A 17,097-nucleotide genomic window follows, 5' to 3' on the forward strand; every position below is an offset into this window, starting at 1 on the left:
TCAACCCTCTCCGATTATTACTATGAGTAGTAGTATTGCATGCATACAGTACTCACATCAGCGCCTATAGAGGCTGCAACCATTTGCTTCTCAAAAGATTGTAGTGTTTTAGAATGAACAACCAGAGGGACAAGACAAGACTAATTTTGATTGACAAGTTGGCTAGATTTATATATGTATTTATATTATTTTTTTATTTATAAGAATGAAAGAAATTGTGTAATGAAAGAATAAAACAATGATTGATGCATTTTTGTTTGAATAACATCTTGCTCCCGCGGCCAGTGCCAGCGCCGGCATTGCAAGGGGAGGGATATTACGTATATTTGCAGGAGGCGGGATAAGTGCGGCCGCTGTCACTCAGATTTGTTTTGGTTTGACGCAGACAGCATGGAGGCAGAACAGACCGCAGAAGTCAACGCGATCGTCTTCAATGTTGCTGCAACGATGCAGCATATATTCAGAAGAGCAGCCAGTACTTACGTGTATGAAAGCAGCTATATATATATATATATATATATATATATATATATATATATATATATATATATACACACACTTTCTTTTTTTTTTTTTACGGCAGATATCCGGGGCTGATCCCAAAAGATCCGGGGCTATAGCCCCGAATGCCCAGGTCTAACGACGCGCCTGGTGGACGTTAACATTGTGAAAATGTTTTCATATCTGTCATTAGTGACACTGTAACGTTAACGTTAGCATGAGATTACCAGGTGATGACATTGTATGTGGCTCTGTTTTGGAAGACTGATATGGTAACATATGATTTTCCTGTAGGGATAGGAACATGAGACTGTTAAAAATAATAAATTAATTAATAATAAATCAATGTTTGATAGTTGTGTGTGTTAGGCTAACTTCTGTATTTTGTGTCGGGCTGTGTGGGTAACTAATGACTGTAGTAGTTATAAATGCAGACCAACTGATTAGCTGATGATATGAAGCTCTCCTCTCCTCTTGTTAAAAAAAAAAAAATCAGCAGCGGCGGTCATATTTCAGAAGCGGCGGTACGCCGCATCAAAAAATATAAAAACGCTTGTAGTGGCGTTTTGAAATGAGAAAACTTACATTTTATTAGTACATGGTATAAAGACAAGTATGAGCCTTTGATTGATATCCAGATTGATATCCAATATATAAAACGTCGTTTTTGACACCTTGAATATACTTTAAACACTTTTGACGAATATGTGAACCTTTGAGTGTTTTAGAATACATTTACAGTCAAAGATGAGTGTAATGTAAAATGTAAAATAAATAACTAACTCCCAATGTGCTGCGCTCGTGAGCAGTGACTAACATGTGCGTGCTGAGCAGTATGGTCTCACCGTTAGAGTCTACAGTATAACAAATGGGACCTAAAGAAAAACAGGCACAACATGCTCAAACAACGCATCTTGTGTACATTGGTGAGGTGAGCGCGCAGCTTCCTGAGCGAGCGTGCTTTCATGTTGAACGGTAAAATTCAATCTCCTCTTTTTTACTCCAGCTAAAGTTGTTAGTTAGCAAGGCGAGTAGGAGCGCAATCTTTAGGATACTAAGCGCAATAACATTTCTAAAAAAAAAAAGAAAAAAAAAAAATCGTTTGTAATCTGCGTCTTCTTGGCAGATGTTGATTATTTTCAAAAAGGCTATAATCAGCAGATTAAATCGGCAGGCCGATGAATCGGTCGGGCCCCATTTTCAATGATACCTTTTTGTTGTTTTTATAATTAACGACAAAAGGTTTTATTATTTTGTTTCTTGCTGCAGTTGCAGCAATGCTGAAAGGCAATTTACGTCATCAAGCGCTCTCTCACTTCATCATGGGTTCATTTAATATTAACTATCTTTATCTACCGGGAAAAGGCCTGCTGATAGCTCACTTGAATATCTGTAGCTTAAGAAATAAAATCCCTGAGTTATGTATGGTAATGAAGTCAAATGATATACACATTATGGCTATATCTGAAACCCATCTGACGCCTCTTTTGGGGATATTGAATTAGCTGTGGAGGGATACACACTATTTAGGAAAGATAGAACAAGATATGGTGGAGGTGTATGTGTATGTGCAGAATCACATTCCTGTTAAAGTAAGAAATTATTGATGATGGATGATATCGAGGCCCTGTGGATTCAGGTTATAAAATAAGGACGATATAAAATACCTGGATTTAATCTGCGAGATGTTTGATAAATCTAGTGATGAAAACAGAGAGATATATTTGACTGGGGACACTAAAATTGATTGGTCTAGCATGTGCCTGCTTAAAAATAAACGTATGGTTGTAGCTAATGCCTGTAACCTCACACAGACCATTACACTATCAACCAGATCAACCATAAATAGAAATGGGTTAAAATCACCCAAATGCATTGACCACCTATTCACGAATGTTCCCTGATAAAAGTACAAAGACAGTATCAATAGCACTTGGCTTTACGGATCACAACTTAATCACAATTAAAAGGAAAACCAAGCTCCCTAAAGCTCCTAGCTTGATTATACATAAAAGGTCTTTTAAACATTTTAATGAGGCAAGATTTATAGATGAAGTGAAACATGTTAACTGGGAAACTGTGTGTCTTGAGGAGGAGCCTGAAGCTGCTTTGAGTACATTCTTGAGGTTATTCTTGCAGATTGCAGATAAGCATGCTCCTGTCAGAAAGACAACTGTCAGGGCCAATGGCGCCCCCTGGATAGGGATTGAGCTCAAAGCACTCATGAAGCAACGTAACCAGGCTAAAAAGCTGGCTGACTCTCCTGGTCTACTTTCTGACACGTTGATCTACCGTAAATTAAGAAATCGTGTAACTAAAATCAATAGGAGTACTAAAAAAGTACATTATAAGAACAAGATCATTGACTCAAGAAACGCTGGGAAACAATTGTGGAAAATGTTTAATCAAATAATGGGAAGATCAAGTACATGTCAAAATTCATTTATAGGGGTCGATGGAGCTTACCTGACTAAGCCAACGGAAATTGACACATATTTTAGTAATTATTTCACAAACAAAGTTGAAAATCTGAGAGGATACATGACGCCTTCTGATGGCTCCTCCTCCTGCATTTGAATTTAAAATCATATAATGAAGGGTAAAAGCTGTCAATTCGATTTTGTACCAGTGAGTATTTCTGAAATTGAGAAGTTGTTGTCATCACTGCCATGTAATAAACTGCCGGGACGGACATGCTAGATGGCAAACTGCTAAGAATTGCGGCATGCCATGTATCTGCTCCAATTTGCCACATATTTAATAAGTCTCTAAGACATCCGAATACTCGTACTTGCATACTATATAGTATGCATTTTGTAGTATGCGAAAAATCTAGCGCGTCCGAATACCCAGTATGCATTCTGTAGTACGGAAGTCGTTTCCGAATGCATACTACCGCCAAAGTGAACCACGGACCACACTACGCTATCCCACAATGCAACCGGAGTCTGGTAACAAACGAAGAAGAGATGGCTGACCCGACACCACCAACAGCGGCTTTTTATTTGTGTGTGTGTGTGTGTGTGTGTGTGTGTGTGTGTGTGTGTGTGTGTGTGTGTGTGTGTGTGTGTGTGTGTGTGTGTGTGTGTGTGTGTGTGTGTTCAATAAAAAAGGAAAAATTAACTTCAATCGTCTTTTTCACGGAGTAACAAATAACTGTAAATGTATTATTATTATTCCAAAAAAATGACTTACCAAATGTCCACATATATACAACATAACCTGCCGGTAAGTCGCTCTACGAGATGACCGACGACGACGCCTTCTAGCCATCCATTTCAAGAGCCATTCGCGTAGAAAGAGACATTTTTTTATTTAATAGCAACGATAACAAGACGGAAAACAGGTACATTTTGCCGCCATCTGGGGGGAGATACGTCATCTCCAAACATCCGGTGGAGTTTCGGCGGCGTTCGGAGAACTGTAGACCGTACTACACAGTCAAGTGTAGTATGGTCAAGTAGTAGACACTAGACAGAAATAGTATGTACTAGGTATTCGGATGCAGCCATGGAGTCTGTCCTGGGGTTTGGAAGGAGGCCAAGGGCATCCCCCTACCCAAAGACAAAAAGAAAGAATTCAATGGTAAAAACCGTTGCCCAATTAGCATACTTCCAATTCTTAGTAAGCTGATGGAAAAAGTAGCTTTCAAGCTTATTCAAGATTATTTACAAATAATAAACTGTTCTCGTGTTCCCAGCATGCTTATAGGCAAGGTCACTCAACTTCAACTGCTCTAGCTCAGTTAACTGATGCTGTCACAAATTGATAGCAAGAATATGGTTGACACAGTCATGATTGACTTCAGTGCAGCATTTGATGTCGTCGACCACGACATAATGATTTCCAAACTGAGAACATATGGTTTTAATACTATGGCACTTGCTTGGATGTTGAGCTATTTATCAGGAGGATCACAGAGAGTGTGTTTTAATGGTAGCCTATCAGTACAATCACTGCGGGGTGCCCCAAGGAAGCTGCTTAGGTCCTTTACTCTTAATTATTTTTACAAATGATCTTCCCTGTGCTTCAACTGACACTGTGCTGTTCTGATGTTTATTTGGTGAAAGGGAGACCTCTAGTGGTCAACTTTTAACGCTATGTTTTTGTAGTAGCAGTCTTGCCGTTGTTCGACGATGCATGGTGAAGCAACAGTCACGTATTTTTCTCTTTTATATTGGTTGGCCAGAAAACACGTTTGCCTGTAAGTACATGTCATACAGTTATCTTGACATGGAATCAGAATGTATATTTTGATCCTTTATGCTAATTGCAAGCATATTAATGTAATTTCCCATAGACGTTAGCCCTAAGCTAACGCATGTGTTATTTGTTTGTTATGAAACGTTTTAAACAGACAATATCAGAAATGATTTAATATATGAATATTGTTCTTGAACCACGTCTGTATGAGATACTGAAAGATGTATTTTGTATCTGTCCAGTTTTACAGTGCTTCCTGAGTAAAGTTTGGAAAGGAAACAAGCTGCTTCATTCTTTATGAGGGAAAACTGTTAGCTATCTGCCGAGCTGATGTACCAGGCTAGACCGCGCCACACACACAAAGAAGCGGGGGCAGAACAGACACCAATATGGATACATATGCAGCTGACACAATCGTATACAGTACGGCCCCTACCTTAAATGATCTAGTAAATACCTTAAATCAGAACCTTGAGAGGGTGTCTCACTGGGTAAAAGATAGCAAACTAGTAATGAATGCGGACAAAACAAAATGCATTATTTTTTGCTAAAGGCACATGCTAGTTGACGACCCTCAGTTTCAACTATCAATGTCAGGAATACCCATTGAGCAAGTTAAAAAAGCGAAACTACTTGGCATGCTATTGGACAGTCAACTGTCATGGTCCGACCATATTGATGGGATTGTAATGAAAATGGGAAGAGGCTAAGCCATGATCAGGAAGTGCTCCCCATACTTGACATCTTCATTAATGGGTCAAGTCATACAGTCTCTGGTTTTTTGTCATCTGCAATACTGTCCTCTAATATAGGACTGACCTGAACAAACTGCTGATTTTCTGTTGATGACTAGACCAGATCAGACAACAGCGTATTGTTTCTAAAAGGGGCCATCTTATGAAAACAACACTTTACTTGGGTTTTGGGGTGTTTTTTTGGGTCTCTGGTGCTCCCACACGCATACAAAATTTGAAAAAAGTCTATACATGATTTTTTGAGTGAGATATGCATTTCTGAAAGTACCCAGGCTAGAGTTACCAACCGAGTGAGTCAGTTTCGGCACCCCCTCCTACGTAGGAAGGGGGCACACTTGAATATTCCCTCCCACTTCCCCACTCCCCTCCAATCAGAGCAAAGCTAAGATTTTGTGGACCAGCGGACGAGCAGCTCCGGCGGGGGGAACTTGGCGGCAGCTCAGCTCCGGGTGTACAATCCCTTTCTCTGCCAGACTGCCGCCGAGTTCCCCCCGCCGAAGATGCCGGACTGCCGCCGAAGCATCGGCGGCAGTCCGGAGGAGGAGAAAGGGACTGTACTCCCGGAGCTGAGCTGCCGGGCTGCCGCCGAGCTACCTACCCCCGCTGTCGGCCGCCGTCGAAGTCGTCCGGCTGAGGCCGAAGCTTCGGCGGCGGTCCGGCAGCTCCGGCAGACCCCATTTATAGGGGAAAGATGACTAGCCACTGGCGCCATCTCTGGGGGGGCACAAGGTTTCTTGCACCCCCAAAGATAAGGTTGGGGGTGCAAAAACCCCTCAATATTGAAACATGGTGAACCGGCACGTTTTCGTTGTCTGGCCCTTTAAATAAACTAAGCGCGATAGAACGCTGCGCTGCGCGATAGAATGCTCTGCTGCTCAATAGAACGCTGTGCTGCGCTGACAGCTCCCGCGCGCCCCGCCACCTCCCTCCCCCCCTCCCCCCTACCAATCGTTCTTAGACATTACTAGCAACATTCCTGACATACCAATGGATGGCAGAGTGCCAACGGATCGACCCCGCGAATTTTGATATGTTTTGTCCACTCACTTACGTAGTTCGAGTTCAAGTTCACTTACCGGGAGCTCAACAAAGCTATAGCAGCGATTAAACGACTAAACATAATGGACAAGTGGAATATTCAGAGGCCTACTACTACCACCAATGCCACTGCCATCAATGTCACCGAAGGCAGAGTGGATAATAATACAGAAGAACAGATGAGCTCTGCGCTTACCGTATCCAGTGTCGCTGCATCCTGCACTTACGACTCCCAAAACGTAGTGCTAGGCTAGATGACTGTGTCAGCCCTGTGCCCAGTCCCAGTCAAGAGAGTGGCTGTCCACTTTTAAATGGCTGAAATGTGAAGATGGCAAAGCTTTTTGTGAAGTGTGCCAGTCTTGGGACGAACGGAATCTCCTGACATTTTCCACGAAGAGAGAGGGAGCCTTCCTCTCCAATGGATTTCAAAACTTCAGAAAGGGGCCAGAGAAATTCCGAGCACACGAGAAGTCCCAGTGCCATCGAGAAGCTGTTTTCAAATACGCAACCTTTGTGCGTGGGGTAAATGTTCTCCAGCATTTGTCCGACCAAAAAGCTAAGGACATGGTCCAAGCGAGAGATGCTCTTCTGGTCATCGTGTCTACCTTGCGGCTACTGGTGAGACAGGGCTTGGCAGTCAGAGGCCATGAAGATATCGACTCCAATTTTATTCAGACATTACAAGTAAGAATGCAGGAAATGAGGCTCTTGCAAATTGGCTAAAAATGGTGGAAAATTTTAAGCATGTGTCGCATGAAATTCAAAATGAAATAATAAAGATGCTGGCGTTTGAGGTCCTGCGAGGAGTCATTGCGGACATACAGGAGGCCAGGTTGTTCACGGTCATCGTGGATGAGACGGCAGACGTCGCGCAGCACGAACAGATGAGGTATGTTGAAAATGATCTGAACAGTACAGAGGACTTCATTGGATTTTACCAAATAGAATCAACTTCTGCCAACGCGCTGTTTTTCCGTTCTCAATGATTCCCTGCTTAGACTGGGTCTGTCCTGGACTGTAGAAGACAGTGCTACGATGGGGCTGCAAATATGTCAGGGAGCAGGTCGGGCTTACAAGCGCATCAAGGACATACAAGAAGAGGCAATGTACGTGCATTGTAATGCCCACAACATGAACCTTGCCTTTCAAGATGCCGTTTCAAGGGTTCGCCGAGATGCGATGAAGACAGTCAAAGAGCTGATCAATACAATCAGAGAGTCACCAAAAAGACTGGCATGGTTTGACACTTTCCGCAAGCCTGCAGGTGGGAACAGTTTGCGCCCGCTTTGCCCAACCCGCTGGACGATGCGAGTGAGCAGTGTCAAGTCAGTTCTTGCGAACTATGAGAGCCTGGCGAGTTACTTCCACAGAGTCGGCGTCAGAGCACATCTACAGGAAGGGCACAGGTCACCAGTAGGGGGGGCACTTTTCAAACACAAAAGAAATGCATACGTTTTTCTTTAGGCTAATTATTTATTATTATCATTATTACTATTACTATTATTATTAGTAGTAGTATTTTTATTATTATCTACAATATTGTGTTCTTGTTGTGGCTATTGAAGCAGCCATTCCACATTCACACGCACAAAGACGATAATACAAGGCGGAGGGCACTAAACGCGCTAATTAATGCAATAGTTACACAAGTCAGATATAGTTTATTTACCTCTCAACAGTTTATGCACCAAAAAAAAATGGCCTGCCACTGGTCGAAACATTGGACAACAGCCTCCACACTCATCAAAAACACAGAAAACATCAGGACCGCTGACAGAAGCACTAATTTCGGGCAAAAAGTAACCACGCACCAGGCAGAACTGGCCAAAGGCCATACTGCAGTCACGTAGCCTACAAAACACAAATGCAAATAGACCCAGCAAACATCAATCAACAATCCACCTGCTTAGTAAGCCTTATAATGAGCAATACGTGAAATAAACCAAAGGCTTACCGTCAGAAGAGTTGCAGGCGACGAGTAGGCCTACTGCTGAAACGTCTGAGTATTCTGTCCTTCTATTCGTTTTGCATTTGCGTGTCAAGTCTTTCTCGAATGCAAGTTGCACCAACCTGGCCTTTCTCTCGTGTAGCATTGTACGTCGGTGTTCCGAAAAAACATTTCTCCGAGTGGAGAATGAATTCTCACACATTGCTGTGGATGCACCAAACGTTAATGCATGTTTGAAAGCAGTCGGCACACTGGGCATGGCACTGAGTTGGATGCGGTACGTTGAGATGATGTGCTGTATGGTCCAGTCTCCCTCCATCGCTTGCTTTTTTGACATTAAAAACTCTTTAGCAATTTCGAACTCGGCGTCAGTTACAATCGAATGCGACAGGTCGAGAATAGGCAAGGCAAGGCAAGGCAACTTTATTTATGTAGCACTTTTCATACACAAGGCAGACTCAAAGTAAAAGAAAACATATGCAAAGAAATGAATAAAATAGAAAGTGCAATGTATTTAAGAGAAAATTAAATTGAAAGTTAAAAAGGCTTTTTAGTAAGTAAAATTGAAAGTGCAATGTATTTAAGATCAGATCAACAGTCTCTCTGGAACCCAAGTCGGGACTACAACCCGACCTAAAGAAACTTGGTCCTTCCTCTGGAACTCCAATCCAGATTATAGGACTCTAACCCAGACAGAACTTGGAAACGTCTCCCACGGAGCTCGGTCTCAGAATTCCACCCACACACAAACTCAGGACTCTAACCCTTATACAAATACAAACTCAGGACTCTAACCCTTATACAAACAAACTCAGGACTCTAACCCTTACACAAATACAAACTCAGGACTCTAACCCTTACACAAATACAAACTCAGGACTCTAACCCTTATACAAATACAAACTCAGGACTCTAACCCTTATACAAACAAACTCAGGACTCTAACCCTTATACAAATACAAACTCAGGACTCTAACCCTTATACAAATACAAACTCAGGACTCTAACCCTTATACAAACAAAATCAGGACTCTAACTCTTATACAAATACAAACTCAGGACTCTAACCCTTACACAAATACAAACTCAGGACAAACTCAGGACTCTAACCCTTATACAAATACAAACTCAGGACTCAAACCTTTACACAAATACAAACTCAGGACTCTAACCCTTATACAAATACAAACTCAGGACTCTAACCCTTATACACCTCTTCTCAAAAGAGTTAAACACAATTCTTCGTATATTCAGTGATTATTGGTCTCAAACCCTTATCCTTTCTCTCTGGTATCAGATCATGTATTTTTCTGGTAAAAATAGAAAATAAAGGGAAAGTTAAAAAGGCATTTTAGTAAAATAAAGGCAAAGTATTTAAGATTTAGCAGAAAGCTAAAGCAAACATAAAAGTCTTCAATCTTGTTTTAAAGGTGCTCAGAGTTGGGGCAAGTCTTAAATCCTCAGGGAGTTTATTCCAGCTATTTGTTGCATAGTAACTAAATCCTGCTTTCCCATGTTTCGTGTTTACTCTGGGGATAATTAACAGATTGGTCTCAGAAGATCTTAGTGTTCTAGAAGGCTTATGTAGTGGAAGCATATCAGTTAAATATTTTGGGCCTAAACCATGTAGGGATTTATAGGTTAGCAACATGATTTTAAAATCAATTCTCTGACCTACAGGAAGCCACTGTAACGATTTAAGAATTGGTGTAATATGTTCAAATTTTTTGGTCTTTGTTAAAACTCTGGCAGCAGCATTCTGAACAAGCTGAAGCTTCCTTAGAGTTTGTTTTGGGAGACCTGTAAGGAGACCATTGCAGTAGTCAAGCTTACTAGTGATAAAGGCATGTACAAGTTTTTGTAAGTCTTCGGTGGACATGAGCCCTCTAAGTCTTGCTACATTTTTAAGGTGATAATATTCAGATTTTGTAACTGATTTGATGTGACTTTCGAAATGTAAATCAGAATCCATGATAACCCCTAGATTTCTGGCTTTGATTGAGGTTTTCAGGGACAGAGAGTGAAGGTGTTGGGTTACTTTAAGCCTTTCCGTTTTAGCACCAAATACAATTATCTCTGTTTTATCCTCATTTAGCTGAAGGAAATTTCGGCACATCCAGTCTTTCACTTGCTCAATGCACTGGCACAGCAGATCTATGGGCCGATTGTACATTTGGTGATAGCGATACATAGATTTGCGTGTCATCAGCATAGCAATGATGGTCAATATTGTTATTTTGCATGATTTGCCCTAGTGGGAGCATGTAGATGTTGAATAAAGAGGGTCCGAAGATCGAACCTTGTGGGACTCCACATATCACGTTGGTTGATTCTGATACAAAGGCGCCAATGGAAACAAAGTAGTTCCTATTTTGTAGGTAGGATCTGAACCAATTTAAGACTGTGCCTGAAAGTTTTCTAACCTGTCCAAAAGTATTGTATGGTCTACAGCAGTGGTTCCCAAACTTTTTTCCTCGAGGAACCCCCTGCCAGGGTCCAAGACAAGCAAGGCCCCCCAAACCCTAACTCCGACCCACATACACACAATAAAAGAATAGTGATTAATTACAAACTTTTATTTGCAAAAATAAACAGCAGTTGTAGGCTTTTGTTCTTATTCTCCTGCTTTTACACTGTATATAGACACATGGACTCTCACACACACACACACACACACACACACACACACACACACACACACACACACACACACACAAAGTGTATAAAAATATGAACAGAACAGCTATAGAACACAGCTATACACGTTTATGTGTAATAATTACAAGAACAGTAAACATCAATAACAGTAAACAAGTTATTCCTTACGTTTTTTTTACTCTGTGCCAATTATTAATTATTAAAAATTAATTCATAAACTAATGGCTACCTTGGACTTGCATACCTTTGACCAGGGATGCGATGTCAGGTGTGATGGTTGTGACAGCCAGTCTAAAGTCCTGGTGGACATCAAGTCTGTTTCTGGCTCTTGTTTTTATTGTCACAAGGGCACTGAATGCTGTCTCAGACAGGTATGTAGTGCTGAATGGCAGAATAACCCTCCTTACTGCGTGTTTGGCCAGTCTGGAAGCAACAGCTTGTCCTTTGACAATCCAAAACTTTTTGAATCCGTTCTCCTGTAAGTATTTTTTTGCCACAGAGTCAGCCTGAAGATCACAAAGCTCATCTTCACAGCCGAGGTATTCCACATCCTTGAGGGTGAAAGTGTAGGGGTCCACTACCCACGCTTCCTTTGATAAGTACTCACTGATGTCGACGAAGCGGCTTTGAATCTCCTCGCGTAGCAGGTTCAGGTGGCGGGTAAACTCGGTGCGTAAAGACGCACACACAGTGCCAGCAGACTGTTTCAGCAGCTGTGGAAAGTGATGTAATTCCCCGTTTGACATTTTTTGAACTCTGTAATCCAGTTTGCGCGAGAAAGCGTCCAGGGCGTCTTTGCACTACATGACGTTTGATTCAGGTCCCTGCATTCGCTTGTTCTTCTCATTGTAGAGCGCGAACGTGTCCGCCAGGTACGCCGTTTTAATCCAAAACGCATCAGTCAGCTGTTCACACAGTGGTCGATTGTGATCTTGTAAGAATTCCTTAATTTTTTCTTGCAGTTCCATAAAACGCACAAGCACTTGTCCACGCGACAGCCAGCGCACCTCCGTATGTAGCAGAAGTGTTTGATGCGCTTCATCCTCGCACAGCTGGGCAAAGAGTCTCTTGTTTGTTGGGCGAGCTTTAATAAAGTTTACAACTTTAACAACAGTTGACAGGGTGTTACTAAGGTCTTCGGAAAGTTTTTTACTCGCCAGTGCTTGCCGAAAATCACGCACCCTGGGACTTTTTCCTTCAGTCGGCTGTTAAACCCCTTGTTCTTTCCCATCATTGCTGGGGCTCCGTCAGTGCAACATGCAATCAGGTTTTCGTAGGGCAGATTGTTGGATGAGAGATATGAGTCCACAGCCAGAAATATATCCTGGCCGGTTGTTGTTGTTGATAGATTTGTAGACATAAGAATGTCTTGTTTCAAGTCCTCGCCATCAATATACTGCACATAAACAATGAGAACGGCCTCATCTGACACGGTTGTTTCGTCCAGCTGAATGGCAAAGTTAGCATTCCTCAGCTTCTCGTGCAGCTGGTTTTGGCAATCTGCAGCCATTTTATCAATTCTGTCTTTCACAGTGTTGTCCGAGAGTGGGACAGTTTTCACTTTATCAGCTGCTTGCGGTCCACACATCCTCTCTACAATTTTCAGGAGGGCGGGTTTGATTAGCTGCTCTCCAATATTGTGTGGCTTTTTAGCCTTCGCAATTAACAGTGAACAGTCAAATGACGCCTCCGTGGCTCTGTGTAAATCAGTACCTGCTTTTTTTTTTTTTTTTTTTTTAAATCTTTTTATTCGGTTTTTTGTTCACATACAGCAATTCACACATACAGTGTATACAATAAATCTTGTAAGAAAATTAGCAGTTGGTAGTCTTACACAGTGTATGTTGAAAACAACAACAAGCGTGAATTGAGCCAGAATTGCTCCTATGAACCATTATTAACCCTTTCCCCTTCCCACCCACTGTTTGACAAAGGAAAAGAAAGAAAGACACATACTGAAATAAATAAAATTAAAAATGAATAATTAAATAAATAAATAAAAATAAAGGGGAAAAAATAAAAGAGGTTAGGGGGGGGGGGCATCTAGTCACTGTCCGGGTGAATAATAGTTCTATCTAAGTATTCCAAGAAGGGCTGCCAGGTTTTGTTAAAGGCATTATCAGAACCCGCCAGTGAGAATCTAACCTTCTCAAGCTTGATATGAGTTAGGACTTCTCTAAGCCAGCTATTGTGTGAAGGTGGAAGAACATGTTTCCATTTAAACAAAATAAGACGTCTGGCCAATAGAGTTGTAAAGGCCAATACCCTGCGCTTTGACGCAGGGAGTTGAGGTGTAGTGAGTGGAGGGGAGCCAAACAGGACCGTGCAAGGCTCAGGGTTAAGGTCTATATCAAGCACTGTTGAGAGTGTATCAAAAATTTGGCGCCAAAAGACAGTGAGTTTCAGGCAGGACCAAAACATGTGTGTGTGATTAGCAGGTGACTGCTTGCATCTATTACAACTGCCACTGGTGTCTGGATAAATCTTCGCCAGTCGGACGTTTGTGTAATTCACTCTAAAAAGAACTTTACATTGTAATAAACTGTGCCTGGCACATATAGAGGATGTATGAACTAGCTTAAGGATTTGGTCCCACTGATTATCTGAAATTGGAGCTCCCAGCTCCTCCTCCCAGGTCTGTTTCAGACGAGTCGTTTGGTCAGGGTTAAGGGAGTCAATAGCATTGTAGATCACGGCAGTGGCGCCTCCAGAAGATTATTCCAGGGGTGGCCAATGGGGGCCACAGCAAATCTTAGGGTAGCATACTAAAAAAGAAAAAAACGTACGCAGTTCGTTTTCGGGGGGGGGGGGGGGGGGGTTCATTCCGTCTATACGAGCAGAGGTGTGCGCCTGCAGCCAGAGGGGGCGCCAAAATACCTATTCCCCACACAATGTTATGTCGTACTTCATTGATCATTGATAACCGCTACGCAGCGCATTTACTGCATTTACTGCTCGTTTTCACATTACGAACTATTGTGAATTCAAAAAAATATATATAGAATACATTATATATTTAAAATAAATATGCATAATAAAAATTGTCTTAGGGGTGGCAAATGGGGTGGCAAAGAATGATTTTGGGGTGGCAGTAGCCACCCCTCGCCACCCCATGGTGGCGCCACTGGATCACGGAAATGGAACGCTTTTGTGCAGGATCGAGGGTGAGCAGGGAGTCAATCAGAGACCCGGGTGGGTGGTTAGGGAAGTGAGGGTAGTTGGTTTTAACAAAGTGCCTGGCCTGAAGAAACCGGAAAAAATGAGATTGAGGTAATGCAAACCTAGTTGCAAGCTCTGTAAAATTAGTAAATATGTTATCTTTGTAAAGGTGCTTGACATGTAATAAACCTTTGTTACGCCACAAATTGAAGGTGGGGTCTGACAGGGAGGGTGGGAATAAATGTTTTTTAACAACCGGTGCTAAAGTTGAGGGTTCATTCAAGCCGTAGTGTTTGCGAAATTGGATCCAAATTTTTAGTGAGTTGGTAACAACAGGGTTCTGTGAAATATTATGAATCTTGAGGGGGAGTCGCGCAGTAAGGAGGGACTGTAAAGAAAACTTTGAGGACCGTAGCTCTAACTGAACCCAAGAGGGGCCTATGTCAACTCCTCTGTCAATCCAATTAATGAGTTTGTTAATTTTACATGCCCAATAGTATTGGATAGGATTGGGTAGTGCAAGACCGCCCAGCTTTTTGGGGAGTTGTAAGACAGCTTTTCTAATACGGGGGGGCTTATTCAACCACAGAAAAGATGAAATTGTCTGATCTAGCTGCTGAAAAAAGGATTGTCTGATGAAAATTGGAATATGTTGGAACAAGTAGAGAAATTTAGGTAGAATCACCATCTTTACCAGATTAACTCTGCCAGATAGGGAGAGAGGGAGGGAGGACCAGTGAGCCAGATCAAGCTTGCACTTATCAATGAGAGGGCGAACATTTTTGTTGAAAAGGTCATTAAAAGAAGCAGTGATGAATATGCCTAAATATCGAAACCCCTCTGTAACGACTCTAAATGGAAAAGAGGACTGTGGCATCTTCTTAGACAGGGAATTGATAGGAAGAAGTTCACTTTTATTAAAATTCAATTTGTAACCAGAATATTTGCCAAATTGGGTTGAATGTCTGTAATAACAGGGATGGACGACGCAGGGTTTGACACATATAATAATAAATCGTCTGCGTACAGGGACAGTTTATGGGTGACATCATTCCTGGTGATGCCCTCGACTCTCCCCTCCTCCCGGAGCCAGATGGCCAGTGGTTCGATAGCTAGAGCAAACAGGAGGGGGGAGAGGGGGCATCCCTGTCTGGTACCCCGACGGAGGGCGAAAGGGGGCGACCTCACTCCGTTTGTAAGGATATGGGCGGTTGGAGATTCATAAAGCAGTCTAATCCATGCAATAAAGTCAGAGCTAAAACCAAATTTAGACAGGACATAGTACAAATACTCCCACTCAACCCTGTCAAACGCTTTCTCAGCGTCTAAAGAAATTACCACCTCAGGTAAGACAGGGTTGGGGGAGCCAATGATGTTGAGAAGTCTCCTAGTGTTAGATGAAGAGTTCCTTCCAGCCATGAACCCAGTCTGGTCTGTGGAAATTAGGGCTGGTAGGGCTTGCTGCACACGAGAGGCCAGGACCTTGGCGAGAATCTTTTGGTCCACATTTAAAAGTGAAATGGGCCTGTAGTTGCTACATTCAAGGGGGTCTTTGTCTTTTTTCAATAAAAGAGAAATGTTAGCATCCGATAGGGTTGGTGGCAATCTGCCGCTATAAAAGGATTCATTATAAACGTTAACCAAATGTGGGGATATTAGGATTGAATGTGCTTTGTAGAATTCTACCACGAACCCGTCTGGGCCCGGGGATTTTCCATTTTGTAGCTGCCCAATCGCCTCCTGTACCTCAGCCGCTGTGATTGGTGCGCCTAGTTTGTCAGACAGACTGCTATCGACTTTAGGATATGAGAACATCTCCAGGGGATTATGGCTCTTCCAAATTTCAGGTGAGTACTCAGACGTGTACAAGTCGGAGTAGAAATTCAAAAACGCATCATTTACCAATTTGGGGTCAGTGACCACTGTTCCCGATTACAGCTTTATTCTGGGGATTAGTCTCGAGAGAGCTGCAGTTCTAGCCTGATGGGCCAGGAGTTTGCCCGCCTTATCACCCATTTCAAAGTACCGTTGCTTTGTTTTTAACAATTTTGATTCAACCTTGGATGTTGACAAAAGATCAAACTCAGCCTGAAATTTGAGACGTTGGTCATAAAGAGAGGGAGTAGGAGCGGCGGCATATTGTGTGTCAATACTAACTAGTTGATCTAAGAGCCATACCATCCTCTCCGTGTCCACTTTTTTCTGCCGGGAAGCAAATGAAATCGCCTGACCCCTCAAATATGCTTTACACGCCTCCCATAGAGTGCTTCTAGCGATGTCTGGGGTGTCATTTGCGTGAAAATAATTGACTATTTCCTCCTGAAAGAATCCTTTAAAATGTGGATTGTTCAGTAAAAAGTGGGAAAGTTTCCACTGTGTGCGTGTAGGGTTGTGGTTTGGGAAATTTATGACAACTGATGTAGGAGCATGGTCTGAGATCACTATACTGTGATACTCGCTAGAGTTGACCCAGTGCAGCAGCCTATTATCCACAAAAAAAAAATCAATTCTGGAATACGTACGGTGGACATGGGAAAAAAAAGAAAAGGCTTTGGTGGATGGATTGAGAGCTCTCCAAGGATCACATAGGCTAAGTTGATTTGCAAACGATCTCAGTGTAGTGGCAGAGTTTGTGAGAGTAAAGGGTTTAGACGAGGACCTGTCTAGAATCGGATCCTGAATAAGGTTGAAATCCCCACCTATAATCGGGTAATGGCTGGGAGGGAGGAGAAAAGATGAGTAATGAATTTGTCATCATCCCATACAGGGGCATAGACACTCACTAAAATAACTGGGATGTCAAACAACTTGCCTGAAACGGCCACAAAACGCCCA

The sequence above is a fragment of the Gadus morhua genome, chromosome 5, assembly GCF_902167405.1.
Source record: "Gadus morhua chromosome 5, gadMor3.0, whole genome shotgun sequence".
Lineage (NCBI taxonomy): Eukaryota > Metazoa > Chordata > Actinopteri > Gadiformes > Gadidae > Gadus > Gadus morhua.